This window comes from Mixophyes fleayi, chromosome 10 (genome assembly GCF_038048845.1).
Source record: "Mixophyes fleayi isolate aMixFle1 chromosome 10, aMixFle1.hap1, whole genome shotgun sequence".
Classification (NCBI taxonomy): domain Eukaryota; kingdom Metazoa; phylum Chordata; class Amphibia; order Anura; family Limnodynastidae; genus Mixophyes; species Mixophyes fleayi.
In genome coordinates this window covers 88,472,114-88,494,959 of record NC_134411.1, presented here as the reverse complement: position 1 = coordinate 88,494,959, position 22,846 = coordinate 88,472,114, and the positions used below count along the sequence as shown (strand labels likewise).

The 22,846-nt window shown below is 40.1% G+C and overlaps 1 protein-coding gene across 1 annotated transcript in view; it reads left to right on the top strand.

The window, feature by feature from the left end:
* The first annotated feature begins 444 nt into the window (after positions 1–444).
* The window catches only part of ANKRD11 (ankyrin repeat domain containing 11), a 131,176-nt gene continuing 108,774 nt past the window's right edge, over positions 445–22,846 (top strand). Inside the window, exons 1-2 of the mRNA XM_075189054.1 lie at positions 445–968; positions 15,435–15,508. The gene's annotated coding sequence lies outside the window, so the exon portion shown is untranslated. The remainder of the gene's footprint in view (positions 969–15,434; positions 15,509–22,846) is intronic.

Here is a 22,846-nt window from a genome sequence, read left to right as displayed (position 1 = left end):
TAATATTTATATTATACAGTGTAGGATGATATTTATATTATTGTACAGTGCAGGGTGATGATATTTATATTATTGTACAGTGATGATGTAAACAGAAAGGGGCGGGGCAGCGACACGCACTGTGATTAAACAACCTGAGTCCTGACCAATCAGATTACGCACTGCCAAAGATTGACAGCTTCCGACCCGGTCAGTGTGCTGCAGTTTAGCCCCTCCCCTTGCCTGACGTCTGTCGCAACACACAACAACAGACGCTGGAGAGTGCTGAAGACATGGCAGATGCTCTCCGCCCCTCTCTCTCTCTTCCTTTCTCCTCCCACCTCTGCATCCTTCTTACGTCACCAGACAGGTCCGCCAATCAAAGCCGGCGACGCAGCCGGCCGCAGTTCAGCCGGCCAATGGCGGCGCGCGTCACGTCGCCACTCACCCCCCTCCCCTCTCCCAGGGCGCGCGCCTCCAGGGAGTCAAAGGGCGCGTGGAATCGGCTCGCGATGAGAACGTTACGGGACGCGCGCGGCGGGAGCGGCCTGTGAAGAGACACGACCGACACCGGAGCCCCTCCCCCTCCCCGCCGTGTGGGAGGAGCACCGTACCGAGGACCGACTCTGTGCGCTCAGTCGCCCCCTCCTCCCATTGGTTACTTCACCCGTTGTTTGGGCTGGTGGACGTCTCCCCCGTGAGGCTCCCGCAGCTCCTCCCGTCATCCAGGGGGCAGCGGACTCGCCCCCCGTCCCCTCCATCGGCTCTAGCTGGTTTCCGTTCCCCTCCCCCCCACTTCCACCGGTTACCGGAGGAGGGGAGGAGGGGGAGGTAGGCCGCGGCCCCCGCCGGCTCCATGCGCAAGTGCGCGGCCTTCCCTCCCTCCTCCTCCTCCTCCGCACCGGCCCCAGCACCGCGGGGCTCCAGCCGCCAGGGAGTCGGGACTAAGGACTAGCAGAAGCCTGGGCGCCCGGAGCGCTGCTCACCCGGTAAGAGGCGCTGGGTAGAGGGGGATCCAGGGTCCAGGGCTGGTATAGATCCAGGGTCCAGGGCTGGTATAGATCCAGGGTCCAGGGCTGGTATAGATCCAGGGTCCAGGGCTGGTATAGATCCAGGGTCCAGGGCTGGTATAGGCTGGTGCTGGGTACTTCTATGCTCTCCCCAATAACTAGGATTGTCCTAGACCCTCTTATTCTCCCCCCCCCCCCCATGTACCTCTTCCACTGACCCTGCAAGTCCCCCAATAACTAGGATTGTCCTAGTCCCTCTTATCCCCCTCCCCCCTGTACCTCTCCAACTGACCCTGCAAGTCACCCAATATCTAGGATTGTCCTAGTCCCTCTTATCTCCCCCCCCCCCCCCCCTGCGTCTCTTCCCTTCTACTGACCCTGCAAGTCCCCCAGTATCTAGGAATGTCCTAGTCCCTCTTATCCATGCCCCTGTACCTCTCCTCTCCTACTGACCCTGCAAGTCCCCCAATATCTAGGAATGTCCTAGTCCCTCCTTTCCCCCCCTGTACCTCTCCTCTATTGCTCTGAGTTATCTGACCCCCCAAGTATGTTATTGTCTCACATTCTAGGTAAAAGTCATTTCATGACCATTAAAGTCCACTGGCTGTCCATCTGTAGGGGAACTACTAGTCCCAGCAGGGTCAACTAGCACTTGCATCTCATACCAGCTGGGGAGCCTCAGAAGGCCTAAGTGATGTAGAGAAATGTTACAGCATCAAGTGAGAAAACCCCCCTCTTATGTTCCTGTTAGCTTGAAGTATAGTGGAATGTAGAAGGCAAAAAACGTGTCATTAATATATTTACTTTGGGATGTTAAGGATTGTGATGTGTGTAAGAAGGTGCAGGATCAGCTTCTACCAGCCAGGATGTGTGTTTACCACTGTAAATGCTGCAGTGAGGTGATTCTTGTCGTCATAGTAGAGATTAATCTTCAAGGTGTTTACAAATGTCTAAGAATGGAATATAGAAATCTGTTTTGTGGTTTAACAAGATGTTGTGTATTTTCCTTTTGGTCCTGTTGGTCTGCATTGTCTTTATAAATGTTTGTAGAAAAACACTGATTCTTGTCGCTTCTGTTGTACACAACACAGTGGGAGCAAGAGGCGGAAAGCTGGCTTTACTGAACAATGTATTATCTTGAGGTCTTCCTGAATGGTGACTTTCTGCTCCTTGTTTCATCATCCCCCTAAGCAGCTTTGTTGTACTTTATTATTGTAATGTGCAGATCATGTGCTTTGTGAATTACATCATGGATTACTGAAGTTGGTTAAGAAGATATCCATACAGCAGGTCTGCAGCAGAAAATACTGTGGCACAGTGGTTAATATTGCTGTCTCACAGCACTGTGTTCATGGGTTCGATCCTGACCAGGGCTCTCTTTGGAGTTTCAGACGTGGGGTTTCTCCCACAATCTAAAACATACTGATATGTTAATTGCATTCTGACGAAAAGGACCCTAGTGTGTGAGTGAGAGGCAATTTAGACTAAGTTTCAATGGGGTAGGAACTGATGTGAATGATTACATATTCTTTGTACAGTGTTGCGTAATATAAGTAAACAATAACCATGATTATGGTATTAGTGATATTGAAGGTCTTAGAACTGGAGTGGGAGTTAAAACACCCTGATGTATGATAGTGATTGGTGCTGGGGAATTATCTTTGATAAAAGCTCAGTTTTTGTCCAGGAAGCTTGTTTCTAATGTTGGAGTACACAAATTTAAGTGTTTAATGAATGGCTACAGGACCAATTTGTTGGGCGTTTTTTTTTTGTGGCGATTGCATTACTTTAACAAGGAAAAACTTATTTTATTTTTTTAAGTGAATTTTGTATACATATCTTGTTTTGATAAAGATGGGGCTTTCCTTTGGTAGCATATTGGAATAAATGTCTATTTTTTTTCTGGGATTTAAATGTGAAAAAATAAGGCTACTTCATTGTTCAGAAATGTTTCTTTATTGTAACCCCATAAACCTATTGCAGAATCTAAACTGCTAGTTCTGAGTATAGGGGTAACAAATATGTACAGCATTATAGGGTTCAATGATAGGTTTTAGAAGTGGTTTTTTTCTCTGTCATATTGTAAATGTGCAAAAAAAATATTTATGACTAAAGTGGGTGTGGGCTGACCGTTTGGGCTCTGGGTGTCATTTTTGTAGTTCAGGGACTGTTCTATGTATTGTCAGTTGCAGAGTGGGGGACATAATTTTATTGCCTGGCATATGTAACTAGGGGAAGATGGTGATTCCCCCCCATCCCCATATTTTTATGGATCATCCGGACGGAGGAACCCTGAGTTCCCCCTCCCCCCACATTTTTGCAGCAATAGATCAGTTGTAAAAGGGATTTAATGTTTGTTGATATACTGGCTAGTAATGGATCACTATTTGTGATGTATTAATACACGGGAAGCCTGGATAAAATCTCCCCTAATGACATGGAGGAACGTCATGTGACGTTGCAAAATTATCCCAGCTAATACCTTTAAGAAAGCTCATTTGCAAGGTGGACCTGCATTAAGTATACTTGTGTATATAGACAAATAGATGCCATAGACAGGAAAAATAAAACACATTCGGATTCAGGAAATGTGTAACAATGAGGCAGCAAGCCGTTAAGGTTTAGCAAAGATATTATCGTCAAAAGGGGTTAGCTGAAGGGGATTCACTGTGGAAACAATGTGGAAACCCAGTTTCTGCATTATTACATAACATTAACATTTGATGTTATGCTGCAGCAATTACCTCCTGTGAAACAAATGTAACAGACTTAATTGGACAAAGATTAATTCAGATATTGGTCTGTTGGTTGTCCCCACCATATTGATTATATGGTCAAGGCAAATCCCACTGACTTCAACAACATAAAATAGGAAGTCAAAATAGTGTGCATTTGTTATAAGGACCTGGTATCCATCATATGAACTGTGGTGCAGCATCATTATATATTTACCCGATCAGCCACAACATTAAAACCACCTCCCTAATATTGTGTAGGTCTCCCTCATGCTGCCAAAACTGCTGACCCATTGAGGCATGGACTCCACAAGACCCCTCAATGTGTCCTGTGCTACCTAGCACCAGACGTTGGCAGCAGGTCCTGTAAGTAGCGAGGTGGGGTCACCATGGCTCAGACATGTTTGCTCAGTACATACCACCAAAGCTCGTTTGGATTGAGGTCTGGGGAATTTGGAGGCCAAGTTAACACAAACACTTTGTCATGTTCCTCAAATCGATCCTGAATATTTCTTGCAGTGTTTCAGGGCGTTTTATCCTGCTGAAAGAGGCCACTTGTAAACGACTCACCTGACCGTCCACATAATGTAATAGAAACCGCAATTCATCTGACCGGGCCTCCAGGCGATGCACTGTGTGTTCTGACCCCTTTCTATCATAACCAGCATTAACTTTTTCAGCAAATTGTGCTACATTAGCTCTTCAGTGGGTTTGGACCAGACGGGCTAGCCTTGGCTCTCAATGAGCATTGGACGCCCATGACCCTGTCTCTGGTTGTCCTTTTTTGGACCACTTTTGGTAGGTTCTAACCACTGCATACCGGGAACATCCCACAAGACCTGCTCTTTTGGAGATGCTCTGACCCAGTCGTCTAGCCATCACAATATGGTCCTTGGCATGTAACTCAGATCCTTACGCATGGCCATTTTTCCTGCTTCTAACACATCAACTTCAATAAACTCACTGTTCACTTACTGCCTAATATATCCCACCCCTTGACAGGTGCCATTGTAACAACATAATCAATGTTTCACTTCACTTAATGGTTTTAATGTTTTGGCTGTTTGTTGTATATCTGTATTGCAGCGCTGTAAAATCACTGAGGCAGTTTGAACGTATCATAATAATGCAGGAACTTCATGCATGCGAAAATGCTTTGCTTGCTGTAGGTAAGTCTTAATGAAATGTGAGAAATGAAGCACTTAAAAAAGTGCTTGCCTTGTACAGTAGACCAGGCACGTGTATATATATCCACAAGGATCTATTTAGTTTGAGGAATTACAGTGGTAATCAACCATGCATCCTACATGATTGTGTATTAATTCATTCCTAACAACCCATAGGCTACTGGCTCTTGAGAATAGCCTGCACAAACACTTTTTATGATGTGTATGTAAGCTTTGCTAGTAACTCTCCTTGATTTACTTTATTTCCTATCGCCTAGTTAGGATGCCTGCAGCCTGTTCCCCTTTTTAATGTAAACAAAGCTGCTTCCAGTGGCAGGAAAACACCCGCTTATCCCCTCTTAGAGATATTGATTCAGATTGGCTGTAATTCATTTGTATTCTGGAGATCTTTTTGAACATGGGTGAGTTTTCAGTCATTTATAAAGCCACTGGTATGACAAAGTATTTTCCTCACTGATGGTTGTTTATAAGCTAAATCTGTTTTGACTTCCCCATATAAGCTTGTGGCTTAGGAACCCTGGTCAGGGGGTCTTGGTTTGCCATTTTGCAAAAGTTTGAAGTGAGTAAATGAGCTTCTAGGTGAACTGAATCAAGACAAGCCCACCACAAAGCCAGCCTTAATAAAAAATAAATAAACCTTTTTAGATTACATTGGGTTGTATAGTGTCTACTATCAATGTAAGAGTTCTTCAGTTGAAATCATTTCTCCATTATTTGTGTGTGCAGCTTTCTACCATAATAAAATAACTCCCCTTTCATTGCACCTGACTGATTTCAGTGCTGGCTGAAAGGTTTGTAAATACTGCATGTAGCTCAGTTCCCAGCCAGTGTGGAAATGTTTGCTGGGTCACACTCTGCTTTTCTGTTCCTCTCTAATGCACTGTAATGTGTTGTATGTGTTGAGGCTAAATTTCTGTTATATGAAATATAATGCATTGCAGTGTTTTGGCGATACATTTGAGATCTGTGGAAAAACATTGATGTCATTTACATACAGTAGGAGTAGTAGTATTCAATGTCTGTGTACTTATTTTGGGCGCAAGTAACCCCAAAACTTTGACCCAAAAAGTATGACTGGGGAACCACTTTTATAGTCTGGAATTTGTAATCCCACTGCGTATAATGTTCTAGGACTTGCAGTACAGCCTTGAAGTGAAACAAAGCAAAATGAGACATAGGGCTAGATTTACTAAGCTGCGGGTTTGAAAAAGTGGGGATGTTGCCTATAGCAACCAATCAGATTCTAGCTGTCATTTTGTAGAAGGTACTAAATAAATGAAAGCTAGAATCTGATTGGTTGCTATGGGCAACATCCCCACTTTTTCAAACCCGCAGCTTAGTAAATCTATCCCATAGACTATGTTTCCTTTAGAGTGCTGCTGATCTAGCAAGCACTAAGAGGTTCAATTATGCTTCAAAGTATTGCCTTCTGCTTTCAGACTACTCAGTTGGCCTACATTTAATGTTTCTAAATTTGTTTTTTTAAATCGAATGGACAAAATAATAGAGGGTTCAGGATCCTCTTTTTAATTTTTCTCTATAATCTTTTATTTTCGTGTTAAATTTTCAGATGTACAAAATTGTTTCCATATATTTGGAGTGCAGATTGTAACCGCTCAAGATTGTTTGAGGGTTCTGCAAGGTTAAACTGTTTTGGAAGTTCTAGATAGCGTTTCTGTCCTGTAGACTTCACAGTAACTGTAGTATGTACTGTTTTGCCATTTCAGATAGCTGGTTTCCTGTTTTGTACTCTGCTGTTTCCAGAGATTAAATGCACTGTGCTTTGCTTTACCTTAGTAGTGCTTTGCGCGTAGGAGCTTGTTGCTAAGCTTCCAGATGGCTGTTTGTGCTTGCTCACACTGAGTCATGACCACGTTCCAAGATTCTGTGGCTTCTTGCCTTAAAGTGTACTGTCACATGGCTGCTATTGTACCATTAAATTCGCAATGTGTGATTGATTTTATTTATTCATTTTTTTTGTTCATTATTGCCTCATAGTGCTGGGGGCCATTTGTTTTATTCCAACCAGGGCACTGTATGGATGTGGTAGGATCTCCCTGTGTTTATGTGGGTTTTCTCCCACAGCCCAAAAGACATGGTGGTCAGTTAACTGCCTTCTGACAAATTGGTACCTTAATGTGCCTTAATGTAGTAAGGAATTTAGACTGTAATCTCGAATGGGGCTGTGACTAATGTTAATGATTCACTATCATCTGGAATGTTCCAAATAATGTGCCGCTATAAGTATAAACAATATTTTAGTTTTAAAGTTGCATTCTACCGCTTAATTTGGTCATTTTCACGAGTGAACTAGAGCATCCCGTCCACCCACAGATGGCTGAATTGATCTACGTTTATTGTCATTAGGTTTATCAATGTTGGGCAACGTTCTTCTGGTTATTTTTTGCAGCCAATTGCACATATGTAATTGTTGATTAAAACTTATTTGAAATCTTTTGAAAGGATATTTAGTAATGTGATAACTTTTGGGTATAAATGCTAAAAAATGTATACTACCACTTGTAGTAGTGAGTGTATATGGCTTGTATAGTGGCTTGACGTCTGTCTGGTTTATGTTTTTATTCTGTCTCCGATGGACGTGGCATGTGCTTTGTGTGCCTGTCCCAGTACCACCGCTTATGGGAATGCACTGCAGATCACAATTTTGTTTCGTGTTCAGTTACTTGACACTTATGTGAGGTAAGAGGGGTGTGTGTTAATTTTACTTGCTGTTTTGAAGATGCATGCACACAGTTTTGGAACTGCCAAAGGGTACTTGATTAGCACTTGTATCGCACATGCTGGTACAGGCAGAACACTGTGGTGGGGTGCAATAAATGGCAATAGAAATATTATTTTTCAAAGTGAGAGAACCGTTTTAATTTTATCCACCATTAGTACTTTAAATTATAAGGGGAATAAATTCTTTGTCCGATCTATCATGCCTATAGATGTGTGCATTAAAGGCTATCACCCCCCCAATATTATATTGCTGTTGTGTATATTAAGGCCATGATTGCTTTTGAAAAATCACACTTTATAATTTCTTGGTGCAAATGTACACATTATAGTGCAGTTCCAAGTGACTTCCTTACAACTGTGTATGAAAACTGAGTGTATGGTGGACAGGCATAACACGTTTATGGCCATTAAGCCCACATAGGAGACACGCCTATGTTAGGTTAGTGCTTTTGGGGGCTGTATGCAATATTGTCCTCCCTTATGACCCCTGGCCATTTTAAGAAATTAAGTGCTTTTTCCAACCTATTAAACAGTTATATGCCACCTATAGGGGAAGATTTAATTCCGTTCGTTGTTCTTTAGAACATGGGACGTGCATCATTACTGTTGCTACGGTAATAGATGTGTATTATTACTGTTAGTACGAACAAAAATCTGCATTAAAATTACCATACTATTGGTAATGATGCCCCCCCCCCGCTTTGTTCTAAAGAACAACGCTGGGTATTGAATCTGCCCCCTATAGTGCAGCTTAAAGCTGCTGTACATTATCTTACAATTCAACTGTTATGATTTATTTATAAGGTACCAAAGGTTTCTGCAGAACCCTAATTCTGTGTTGTGCTGCCTTTATGGAGCTAAAATGTAGCCAATTGTAATAGTCAGTATAACAAATGTGTGAAATGTAATTTTGTAATAAAATTTTCTAATTTGTAAATTTGCAATGTAGTCTTCATCTAGTATTAGTGGTAAGATAGCTCTCATGGAGGTTTACCTTGCGGTTCTAAATTAACTACTGTCGGCAGTAAAGAATGATCCTCAGTCTGTACCATATATTTGCTACCCAACATGACATGACTGACATGTCGTTGCTTGCACACTCCAGTTGACCCCCAGCGGTCACTAGATGCCTATTGACTAGCAGCCTGCTTCTGGGTAGGAGCAAGGAGGGGACGCTTTGGTTAGTGTTCTGTGTGACATCCATGCTCTCTACAGAGATGTCATGTACTCACCTATTCAACAATGGCAAGGCTTTCAATTAGCGCTGAGAACCTCACAGTTCTGTTGACTCCGCCATAGTGGGGCAAAAAAAATGGCTGAGCATAATAACTGTGACTTGTTTCCTTGGTGCCCAGGTCTAGCCGATAGTGACATTTATTTGTTTTGTACTGGACACTTTGGGGAACAGTTGTATATTCTTGCCATTTGAAGGTGGTAGGCAGTCTTCATGTCACGCTCTCTGCTATCTTGTGCCTTATAGGGAAGACAGAATGAAGACATTGTATCATTTCTCTACTTCTGTAACTGAGGCTGTCAATTTTGGCTCAAGTCTGCTTATTCTGGTAGAAGATGTTAATGGAATAGAGCTCATTACTGGAAGTGGCTTTGGTGGCAGTGGAAATAGGTGACTATTTCTGGTAAGTGTGCAGTGCCATCTGTTTTTGGGAAGCCAGGCTGGTAATATTAGCTACATGGAACTGATATCCTACTAGGCTCAGGCTGTGAATGTTAACCATGAGATATGTTATGATGGGCAGAGCCATTGTATGTTGAGCATTAGAATTTGGTATCAATAAGGCATATATTCTGGGCGCTAGCTGTATGTGCTGTGGGAAGGTGGTGGGTGTAGGCAGAAGGTATATGGTGAGCTTGAGGCAGCTGTGCTAAGCATGGTATAAAAGGAAATAAGTTTTAACAGATGTTGTAGCTCTTATGTTGTACTAAAATGATAGAAGGAAGATATTATTTTGTTTTGTTAATGATTTCTGTTTGGAACTCAAGCATCTTCCTGTTAGTGATAGGTAAAACTCTGCATTCCCCGCTGCTTGTCCAACAAAGGAAGTCCGACATCCTTGAGTTTGATATGTTTTGGAATCTTAACTGTTTGTATTTTGCTCATTCTACTTGGCACAAGTAGTGTCTGTACTATACAATGTCATATGGCTTTTATTTAATGCTTGTTCACACACTGCTTTTATGCATTTATATATACATACTGCTTTTTAGAGCATGTACTCTGCAGTTTGGAAGGAAACCATCTCAATTTAGCTGTACCATTTGGAATGCTATGTAGAAGTTCATACTTTCCCACATTTTACGAATCCATGCGTCTGTCATACAGAATAAATGTGTTTAACGTAGTTTAAGCGCATGTCAATGGATTTAAAAATGAGAAATTGTAGCAAATTTCAGTAAGTATATTTTACAGTACATTTTTTAACACTGTTCCATTAATTTTGCCAAACCTGTATCAGTGCTATTACAAACTAATCTGGGGGGGCGCATTGCAAATTCAATTAGATACAGTTAAGAAGCACTTACTGATCACCATCAAGTTTTGTTTATAGGGCGCCAAAGGTACTGTAGCGCCAGACAATCCTGCAAGTATGACCTACAGTCATGGCCAAAAGTTTTGAAAATGATACAAATATTATTTTTCACAAAGTCTCAGTTTTTATGATGGCAAATTACTCCAAAATGTCACGAAGTGATCAGAAGAATTGTAATTCATTTCAAATTTCCTCTTTGCCATGACAATGAACTTTATCCCAAAAACATTTCTACTGCATTTCAGCGCTGCCACAAAAGGACCAGCTGGCATCAGGTCAGTGATTCTCTTGTTAACACAGGTGAGTGTTGACAAGGACAAGGCTGGAGATCACTGTCATGCTGATTGAGTTAGAATAACAGACTGGAAGCTTTAAAAGGAGGGGAGGTGCTTGAAATCATTGTTCTTCCTCTGTTAACCATGGTTATCTGCAAGGAAATGTGTGCAGTCATCATTGCTCTAACCATTTATCGGATCGAGCTTCAAGGAGAGAGGTTTAGTAGTTGTGAAAAAGGCCTCAGGGCGCCCAAGAACGTCCAGCAAGCGCCAGGACAGTCTTCTAAAGTTGATTCAGCTGTGGAATTGGGGCACCACCAGTGCAGAGCACTGCTATTCTGCAAAAGGTACAGGGATTGGACTGCTGAGGACTGGGGTAAAGTCATTTTCTCTGATAAATCCCCTTTCAAATTGTTTGAGGCATCTGGAAAAAGGCTTGTCCGATGAAGGAAAGGTGAGCGCTACCATCAGTCCTGTGTCATGCCAACAGTAAAGCATCCAGAGACCATTTAGGTGTGGGGTTGCTTCTCCGCCAAGGGGTGGGCTCACTCTCAATTTTGCCTAATACATCCATGAATAAAGAATGGTACCAAAACATTCTCCAAGAGCAACTTCTCCCAAACATCCAAGAACAGTTTGGTGCCGGACAATGACTTTTCCATCATGGTGAAGTGATAACTAAGTGGCTTGAGGATCAAAATTTCGAAATTTTAGGTTCGTGGAGAAAATGTGGTCAATCCTCAAAAGGGGATGGACAAACATAAGCCCACAAATTCTGACCAACTCCAAGCATTGATTAGGCAAGAATGGGCGGCCATCAGTCAGTATGTGGCCCAGAAGTTGATTGACAACAGGCCAGAGTGATTTGCAGAGGTCTTCAAAAAGAAGGGACAACACTGCAAATATTGACTCTTTGCGTAAACTTTATGTAATTGTCAATAAAAGCCTTTGACACTTATGAAATGCTTGTAATTTTACTTTGGTATAATATAGCAACTGACAAAAAGGTTTAAAAATGCTGAAGCAGCAAACTTTGTGAAAACCAATACTTGTGTCATTCTCAAAACTTTTGGCAATGACTATACATGATAGATATGATATTCATGAATATAATACACATACTAACAGTACATGAATAAAATTGAGCAAAGCACATATATAAATATAAATATATATATATATATATATATATATATATATATATATATATATATATATATATATATATATATATATATATTCATGAGCCAGCAGTTACAGCTAGCATGGAAAGTGGTACCAATTCCATATGTGAATGGAACATACAGCAGAAGATTCAGCTTAACATCTACCAGGTGGACAGACATAATGTATAGGATAGAGAACCCTATTCCTGAGAGCTTACATTCTAGAGGGAGTAATGAGACCGTAGGTGCAACTATGACACTGGTGGATGAAGATGTAGAAGCAGTGGGCATGAGGTGATAGGGTAGGTAAGCATAAAGAGTTGATTTTTGAGGGAGGGAGAATTTTTTGGTGGGGGTAAGTGATTTGCACATGTGTTCCACTCCCTATTCTGTCACAAATGCACATTGAACAAACTTGTAAATGCAATATAGCTTTACATGCATTTTTTACTTGTGTGTGTTTGTTTTTGTTTAGTGCATGTAAAAATGCATTACAAAAGCCAGGGTGTACATTGCCTTAACCCCAATGTATTGTTTTAGCTTAACTTGCCTGTCCTGAACTCATGGCCTAACACGAGCTGTATATTTTGTTAAAGATTGATTAGGTTCTTTGATTTGTAAAGTTGAAGATCAACCGTGAAGACAGTGAGACTTTAAACTACACTGATCTTGTTTTTGTTTTGCCGTAAGAGACTCCCAGATTGTTTCCTTAACCCACCACCCACTTCACCTTTTAAGACCTAGCCCTCCCCCCATACCTAGAATCTGCTTTTATCTTCTCCCAGAGTTTTCAGTCTTATAGTGGTAACATCATACTGTGGCCTAATGACCAAGGTTGTAATATCTGGAGCGGTTCATAAAATGATGCAGTGATGGCAGATGTAACGTCCTAAGTTTGTTGTTAACCTGTGCAGAGCAGGAACATAAAACCATGGATTGCAGATATATTACATTGTAATAGGTGCTGTTGAGCACATACTCATTTGTATTTTTTTAAAATAAATGCTAGTGTGAGTTATCAATATGGTCATTAACAAACTCTACTTTTATATATGCTTTGTGACTGGCTTGCATAGCCTTTGACTTAATCAGGTTTTAAAGTGCATTAAATGTCCAGCTATTTTTTTATTGCATTTTTTTTTGTTTAAAAGAAATAAAATACTGGCTACAGTTGCATCATTGAATTAATGCCATAACCATCCTGCAAAACATGGGATGTAGAGGTTGATTCTGTACCCTTCCCTATTGCTCTTCCTGTACACTTGGTAACTAGTTATAGTGACACGTTTGTGTTCCTTAAATCTGTTATGATCATTGCCATAATATTGGTTCAGGTTCAGGCGCTTTTGCACAGGCATTAAATATTTGTGAATATGTTATACTAGCAACTTTATACAGAGAGATATGGTGAGCATACTCCTCACAAGCCTTGTCCTTGAACATGTTCTGCTGCCACCCACTTATTTATTTTTCTACAGATACTAGATATTTTTACATGTATATTTTGCATGACTGCTGCTATAGCAACTGAAGTTGAATGTTGGTGACTGCAAATGAAGTGGCACATATCATCTGCTAGAGACCTGTTAATGCCGCAGTCACAGCACTATAGTCTTTTGATAACAAGGTGATTTGCATGTTTAGTATCGCTGCTTTATTTTTGCAAGTGTGGCTTTGAAAATACTGTGAAACCATGTGGTTGTATTTTGTTTTCAAATAACTGAAGTTAGAAGCTTTCTCAAATATGTTTTTATTGTGGTATTTTCTAGTGGAGATTGCAGTGTGTTTTTCCTTGTATGTACTGATGCCTTTAGTTTCTCAGTTTTGCTGCAGAAGCAAGACGTTGATTCATTGACATAGAGGAGCCTTTAAATTGCTGGCATTTGTAGACGTTGTGTGTTTGCTGTAAGATTAAGACGTTTGTGGGTTCCCTCCCCCTATACTCGAACGTTCAGTCACTGTTATACAATGAACCTGTTTGCCCTACTGCATTTATTCTATAACCGTAGAACATGTTTAACAAGACCCTGTTGGTCTTAACCGCCAAAGGTGAATATTATGTCTAGAATGTTAACCTGCAGGTTTATTGCTTACATAAATTAATCTTTTCACTTGTTTTGTTACTTGAATATCTGTCAAAAAAAAAAGGTTGCTTAGAAGTCACAAATGTTATACCAATCGTGAACACCTGGCTTTCAGATGCACTAAAGACTGCAGTTAATCGCATCTATATAGTTCCCTTAATTTAACAGAACTTGATATTTGTAATTTATTTTTTGTTGTGAGTGGTTTCATCAGTGTGTGTGTGCGTATATATAATTTATTGTAGCTCATTACTTCAGCCACTTAGAATGGGGGTGCTCTACTTACCACCAGGTACTTCACGCAAATACTTTAACCCACATACGGGTATGGGCATCCAAATACAACTTGATGCACCCTGGGATGGCGCCCTAATGCAAGTTAGATGACATCAGCGAAATATCATTTGAACAAGGCAATCGCTATATAAAATATAAACTGAGTGTTTATTATACTAAGTGAAAAAAACACTGTGAAAGTTAACTGTTATTCTGTGGGCATAACTATCTTTTGGAACGCTGACGTTCATTTTGAAAATAGTCATTGCTGCTGTTTGGGTAGTTACTGCTGCTTGTATCGCCTGCATTGTCAATGGTTCTGTGCTGCCAGTGTGCTTTGAAGTGTCATGACTTTATGCCTGGAGTATCTCTTGAACTGTTGAGGTTATAAAACATACAGCTGCTATGGTTCTACTGTGGGGAAAGAGGGTTATTAACTGACTTATTGAATTGTGTTATATTGGCCTTGAAAACGCCCAATATTTTAAAATGGAGTATGGCCACTATTGAACCTGGGGAAGCAAATAATATTACAGGTACTCAAGTGCATGGTGATTCATAGTATTGCAAGTCTTTAAATACAGATCATGCCTTTACATTTAGATTTAGGATTTGTTTTGGGCAGTCACTGTTGATATGGTAGTTCATTTGATTTAACCTTCATTAAATGGATGTATGTTTGATTTGTTTTATTCCTGTGCTGATAAACATACAAGTACCACAAATTGTTGGGCTTGTTTAATGTGTATTTTGGTTTCTGTTGGCTTTTGCACCCCTGCTTACAGCTTCTGGTAGGAATAGGAAAAGCATAGATCTTGTATTGTGATTGTCAAGCTTGAGTGAGTAATTTTTAAATCTTTACAGTTTGGAGTTTTATAATCAATGCAACACTTTAAGCTTAGTCACACCTGGATTTGGCCATGAAGTAACCTAGTTGGATGAAATCCGTAAGTTTAGCTTGTCAAAGTTGTGGATTCTATTTTTTGGCCATTTTTAGACCGTTCTAATGCCGTTGGAAGATGAATGGATCTGCGGGCATTTTCGTTTAGAATTTATTAAGATGTCCAATAATGGTCAGTTTCTATTAGTTCTTTCTAGGCTCCCCTTGGTAAGATATTGGGCTGATTGCCCAATGTCACTGCATGTGTGGCTAACATGGGTTGGCCACAGCTCTTGCAGAATTACTTGCCTTAGTCATTATACAGGTCCCGTCCATGGCACAAAATACTATAGAGAGCCACTGTTACCGGCTACTGCAAGCACAAAACCGCAATTGGGCGTGGGGTACACTGGAATAAGGGGCTTGTCCAAAAGTGGAGTTAACTGCATGAAAACTTCCTCACAAATGACTTATGTAATTTAACTTGGGTTTATTATATACAGTATTCGTTATCTACATGTGTAATGAGCTGTTTGTTTTTCTTGTTTCAGACTCGTACAAGTTTGGGCGAAGCACTGGATTTTTATATGTGAATAGCAAATCGTGGCTTTCCACTATGGAGTCGGTAAATATTCCATTAAAATCTATATTTTCCTGCTTCCAACCATTGCTTCTGTCCTAGTACTGTTGCTATAAAGTGAGTGCTTGGATTTGCAGCTCTCAATGCTTTTGTCTTATTACAAGGGGACATGACTGTTGACAAGCAGCAGAGCTACAGTAGCATGTTTTACTGCTCATTTGCCCTTTTAATTATATACTTTGCAAATCTCAAAGCTTGAGAGGGTTCCTCAGCAGGCTGTGTTTATAGCTTATGTAGAGTGTGTGCACAAAATGGAATTGCCTACTGGCTATTTGTAAATGATTGAATTTTAAGAATGCTGTGTCTGATTATCCTATTGTGATGCTTTCTTTTTGTGTTCCTGACCTGGCATCTGCCTTCAAAATTTACTGGTCCAAAATGTGTGGCAGACTCTGTCCTCTGAAGATAAATTTTATATATAAAAAAAAAAAAAAAGGTCCTTTCTGGTGAATGCATATAAATAACCGTTTGATGGATTCTCTAGTATTTCTGTGACTTTCATGGTTCATTGGAACACTTTTATTTTGTGTACTTTTTATACAGACTTTGAAGTTCCCCACAACAGTGCAATATGCCCACTTCCCCCAAAATGAGTGTTTGTGTGAGGCCTGTTATACCAGATGTTATCAACTGAAGGCACATTTTGCCTTTTTTTACACTGATTTTGTAGAAGTATATTTGTACAGATTTTACTATATTAAGAACATTGAAGCTTAAGCTGGCAACGTGCTCCGGTATCTTTAGAAAGGATCATGCCTTTTGTGTGCGGCAGTTTTCCGAGCATATACACAGGCCCCAGGGCAGCAATCTGAGATCTAGGTTTTGGGTCAGATATCATCCAGTTTGGCCACCATTAGATCTATGTACTGAGGTACTTGCAGGGTGACATGTTTGACATTGCTGCCTCTGGTCTTTACAGGTCATCCACTCAGTACAAATTATGACTCCATTACTATTGATATATCAATGTAAGGTGACAGATATCAGTTGATCAGTTAGTGACCTTTGGTATTGGCATACCCAGAACACTTATCCATAACTTGGAATTGTATGTCCATTTGTGTGGTAAGGCAAGCGCTGCACTTTCATAAGCTATTAATGATTGCTTCTGTACTTTACACCCTTTATATTGTGCAGTAACAGAGGGAGTAATCCTAGACAATGTAAGGCCCACAAGCAAGGCGCATTTGAAAGCTGTTTTAGTTTAATTGATTTGATGTTCTGAAGCATTGGAAGTTATTTTCCATATAAACAAAGTGGAAAAATAAGGTATGCAGGGCATGGGGTGCACCAATTGTTAACCTCTTAACTGCATTTGTATGGTGCTTAGACTTGGACAGTGAAGCTTTTCTTCTATTGTAATTGCTAAATTGACATTGATCAGTACAGTTTGTATGTATGCGTACATGACTGGTCTGGGTAAAACGTTGCTGATATTACATATGGTAAGTGTTACTAATGTTAAGGGCTGTTGGTGAGAGTGGCTGCTGTACACTACCGTGGGTGAGCTGGGCAAAGTATAGATGTGGTGCAATATAGTTGAACTATTAGCCGGTTGCTGCAATGTTTTTTTATTTTGACATAGCACTAAATGCATTGAATATTTCATTTTTTTTTTTTTTTTAATTTAATACACTTTAGTGACAACCTATCGACTACCTGTTTATTTTTGTAGCATTTTATATTCAGAAACTTTAGTGCTAGGGTTTCACTATTGCTTAGTTTTTATTTTCCCTATGGTTCTGTCTCTGCAGCTATTCTGACATTGTAACAGGTAGAAACAGGTCAAACCTCCACTTAACCCTAAGGGGTGAAGTCTTGAGCAAGAGATTAAATGTTTCTCCCCTTTCTCCGTTTTGGGGTTTTTTTTTTTTTTTTTTAATCCAGTGCTAATTAAATATCCTCATGTTTGTTTTCTTCCTCTCATTGACCATAACATAGTGTTTGTCGTGTTCAGCTTACTATGAACTCTCTAGAAGTAAACCAGTAAGGAGCAGTCCTGCCAGGCAGCAGCTTCTGCACATTTAGCAGTCGGAGTGGTATTTCTTGTTTGTTTTTTTTCTTTCTAGTAAAGTGCTTTTCTCTGCTTTTGGGTGCATGTCTGGGCTCAAGCCTCTTAATGGACTCATTTTGTGAGTGTTTGGGAGTACTGTTACATTGTGTGCTCTCCCCCGCACCATTTGCTTTATGCCTCAAAGCAGGCGTGTTCTTCACGTGACTTTTTCCATACAGTTTCATGGTAATGCTGCACATGTCTTGTTTGTGTCTGAGGCCCTGTTTTGCTTGGCTTCATGTGTTGGTAGTTTCTTGTATGTGGGGATATGAAATTAGTCCTTGTTCAGTGTTGCTTCTGATAATACAGAAGTAAAGATGTTTCTATATTTGCAGGTTCCTGTTCTCTATTGTATCTGTTTGGTCTTTCACAGGTTTGAGCAGAGAAGCTTTTAGCTCCCTTTATTATTTGCTTGTGTTTCATAAACATGATGTAATGTAGCAGAACAAATCTCCGGAGGGAGATGGCTACCACACCCTAAACTGACCACCCTTCTGCTTATTTTCTGCTTGTGCAGGACCGGATTGATTTTGGGGTAAAAATAGCCACAAAAATACTGCTGGTGTCAGACTTGTTTGGGCCTCTTCATACAATAATGGGTGGTGTTTGATGAAATTCAGATAAAGCTGGCGCACATGTAGTATATAAGGACTGGGGTATAATCTACAAAACAAGGGCAGCAATTGTTTACTAGATGATTGGAAACAGTGGCCAGTTAACCCTTCCTCCTGTCGGTGTGCAGGGGATGTTGGCCTGTTCCGTCATGTTGGTGGAGCAGTTTCTGTGCTGCAGGCTCAGAACCTAGTCCTAGTGGTTGCTATGCAACGTCTCAGACTGTTCTGCATTAAATGTTGTTGGAGGGGGGATCTGGAAACCTAGCAATTGAATTCCCAGGTCACTTTAGCCGGTTGCTGAGATGGTTTTAATTTATTTTTTTTATTTTGACATAACACTAAATGTATTAAATATTTCAGCAATTTTTTTTGTCTGATGCAGTACATTTTAGTGACAACTTACCACCTACTTGATTTTTTATTTTTATTTTTGTAGGGTAACAATATTGTGATTAGCTCTTGCATTTGGCTGTCAGGGCACACATAATGCAGCTTTAGCATTGAATGCAGGGATGTTTTGGAAAAAGTCACCTAGACACAGTGGAGACATTAGAGACCACTCACTACCTCATAGCAGTTATGCTTCAAACAAGTAATTTCTCAGTATTAGTATAATGTCTTAATTGACTGCATTATTATGGATGCTTTCTGTGAGGGTTGGTGCTCTTTAACTCACATTGCATGTAGTTACCATAATAAGCTGTAAGGATGTTTTGGTTTTGATCTGGGGTTTTTTTTTTCCAGTAAGGTAAGACAAAATGATAAATACAATGCAGTGTTTCATGCTTTGTATTTCATGCAGATGTTGCAAACAAGTGCTGTTCTGTTACCCTGGAGGTGTATAATTCAGGCATCTGACATGGGTGATGGGCACCTTCAGAATTTACCCTGCAGATAACACGAACTGCCTTTTGGGATTTTTCCTGTCACAACAAAACTATATCTTGAATAATATTTCTCTCGACAAAAGTTTTCCGGTGTTTCTTCAATTTCTATGTCTATTTCATTACATAAAGAAGCGCGCTTTTACAGAATACCCCTCTGATGCTAATTTATTTTGGAATCCCTAAATTACCTACTTAAACTTTCTCAAAACACGTATTTTGCAATGTGAAACTATTGAGGTGTCCGCTGAAAAATAAGCCGTGTATAAGGTGGTACAGGGGAGTCTACTGGTATGTAAGGTTTGTGGCTTTATATACAAAGCTTGTAAATGTAAGCTTACATGGCCCTGTATGGTAGCAGATGGTTACAAATGGGATAACAAAGTGCTGCATCCAACCTCGCTTATATGGCAAATATTGTTCAATAATCTTAACTCACAATAAGTTGTGTTTATTCTGTTTTTTAATGTGGTCATCACATGGCAGACGAAGAAATGTTTTAAAGGCATCATACAAGTATTGTTGTATTTGACTGGGAAATATACCCAACGTGCCTGGTCTTATGGTAAATGCCTCAGATTGAATGCTATATTAACTAATAACTACTTAAACTTATATGTGTTGTAGTGCTTATGTCCTGCTGAGTTTATTCCCCTACCCTATATTCTTGATTGGCTACGGTTTCTGTGTCTTATCCCCTGCATTGCTGATCTGCTGACGATCTCTCCCTGGATTATGAGTACTTTACAGAGTGTCTAGCAGCTCCTCTGGAAGCCTAACACGGCTATCTGTAGGGACTTGAACCGCTACGTAGTGCACCTTTGGAACCAGCAGCACTCGGCTCCCTCTTGGCAGCATCATTCACTTCCAGACCTGGTTCTAGTACAATCCTTACATACCGTAAAATCACATAATACATTGGACTAAAACATAACTGGTGTGTAGGAGGGAGAGTGGGTCCTGACGGGGTGTAACCTGTACAAGACCATGCCGGTAACCACCTCTTTTATAGCCTGGGGATTTGGGGACAAAAGGGCTAAACGTAGGTCTTAAAAGTACTTACTTTGTGAGAAATGTGTGATAATGGTGTCAATTTAACCCCTTGTTTCCTCATATCGTGTCAGCATAATTAGATATTACTTGCAGATAAAATGTTTTCTCTGTGAAAAGTTAGAACTTTTTATTAAATAAATATTTAGACCTGTAGAAAAAAGATGGAGGAGGAGGCGCACAATAGTGTAGTACAATAATGCAAATGGAGTCATACACGAATCCACAGTGGGACTTGAGCACCAGTAATGAGGAAACCAGAGACCAAAAAATATATATATCACCCAGGTGTAAGTGATAGGGGTGTATACGTATCAAACATGGAAATTCCACAGCATAGGACCAGTGTATTATCAATAACAAGTCCCTTAGCATAAATTAAGGGTCACCAAATCCACATGTATATGGATGTATGCGTACCAGAAATAAAAACTTTTCCGCTTATCTGGAATGATGTTCCATAGACAGCACGATCAGGTCACATTCTCTTTAGGCAAAGAGGTCCTCAAATGACAAAGATAGACAAAGGACCAGCGATGTAATATCTCAAAAAACACTTTATTAAAAAAGGTAGCCACTTACATGTCTAGTAGCTGGTATTAAGCCTCTCTGGACAAGACCACCTTTCAATAAATAAAGACCAGCAGTAACACAGCAAGTACTCTCAACGCGTTTCGTCTACAACAGCAGACTTCATCAGGAGAAAATATTTGGTTTGGTTTGTTTTTAATTCTTCTGTATTGAAAATGCTAAGATCACGGATGTTTGTGAGGAGTTAGCTACAGTGTACCCTGTGCATAAGACTTGTGGTATGCCTCCTTCATAAAGGTACTCCTAAACACATCCATAGAAAAATGCTGATCTAACCCAAATCCTTTGCTGTTGTGATATCCTATTGACAGATCATGTACCTTCTCCGCCACTGAGCAAAGGAAGCAGTGTGAGGAAAGATGGGTAATTTAGTGCATGATGCTGCAATGTATAGAAATGTCATTTATCTGGTAAAACTGAAGCATCCTTCAGAGTAATACGACCTGGAGATATAGATACGTTATTTTTAACTTTGTAGCTTCACGGTCAGTAGACAAACCCCTCCTGACTGTAGAAGATTTTGCATGTATTACCTTTTTCTAAAGATAATTGTCCATTACTAGCTTTTAGGAGCTTCATGGTACCAATTATTAAATAAGTTCATATTCTGTGCTTGAAGTAATGTGAGCATATGATGTATGTATATTTTGAATCTTCTAGAAATTAATGGACCGCTGAACAATGATAATGCATCCACAGGAGTGGACTAAATTGGACTTGAATCTGGATATTTGACTTTTGGACTGTAATGCATCTTAAGTACACACAATACTTCCTGTAGTAACTTTATACAACATTGCAGTAGTTGACAGGGTTACATAAGTACAGTGTGAAAAATGTTAATGTTTGTACCTCTGTATACTGTATTAGTGCTTCATGTTTGTGCCCTCTGACACAGCAGTAGGTGGGGCATGACAAGGTGATTTAGTGACTATAAAATAGGACTTCTGTTGACCTAATGAGAATTAATAGTATTGCTACATTCCCCTTCTCCACCTTCAACATGGAAATTAATCCAGAAGGAAAAACCTGGTTTTAAGATATGAGACATGTTTAGAGCATGTCTGTCGCTATATAGATTGCTTAAAATCAATGTCTTAGGATGTGACGCTTTAACAGAAATGTGTTCGTATACAGTGACATAGATTATCTGGGTAAATGTCTGAACTCTAGCATGTATGATGAGGTTTTTAGGTCTAATTTTGTATAAGCAAAATGCATAGGTGACTGGCAAACTAATACTTTCTGTATTGGAAGCTACTTGTTACTTTTATGCGTTATATTTACCTGATGCAAGCTCTAACATCTGATGTTTGTTTTATGTTAATCTTTGATCAACCAGGGTATGTTTTGTTTTTTTTAGCTTTTGTTAATGGTTGGCAGGTTGGTTTGGCTAGATTGCTCCATTTATGAGTCCCAGTTCTTCAGTTGTCTGTGCAGAAGTTATTTCTTCTACTTCTGCTAGTAGAGCAGACTGCGCTTATCAGTTTGTGATAACTTTGTTCTGTCCTAATTACTTTCTGCTTTGGGTGCTTACTATTGCTGTTTTATACCTAGTAACCCTTACATTGTTAGCTGATCTGGGGTAATGGTTGTAGTATACTTTGAGGTTTTGATTCAGCCTTTGATTCAGTGTTGTGGTGGTCTGTATTGGTTAATTTCTTCTCTGACAAAAAGATTATTAATGTAGAACTAGATGATTGTATTGGGTAACTAACCTTTAACCCTAAATGACCAATTTAGGAATATTTTGAAATATTATATAGGTGCCGCTCTTGTAATGTGAACCTGTTGTCATGACCGACAACACGCGTGTTTATAGGCGGCACTGGAAGCGTTCCATGCTACAGAAGGAATTCTTTCCAGGAAAAATGTAGCAGCTGCATTTTGGGTTATGACAGCTGTAGCAGGGGAACAATGTGAGCAAGTTGCATAATTCTGTAAGCACAGAACTTTTCAGTGATTTGGCCTTGAGCAGTTGCTGTGGTTGCCAGTTGCCAGAGTATTTGGGAGGTAAAAATGTGGATTGCTTATGTTTGAGATCGGACTGGCCGCACGTGTATAAAAAGAGCAAAGCTCAAGATACCAGTCGTGCTTCCTTGTGACCAGTGGGAACAAGTTTTTGCGGCAT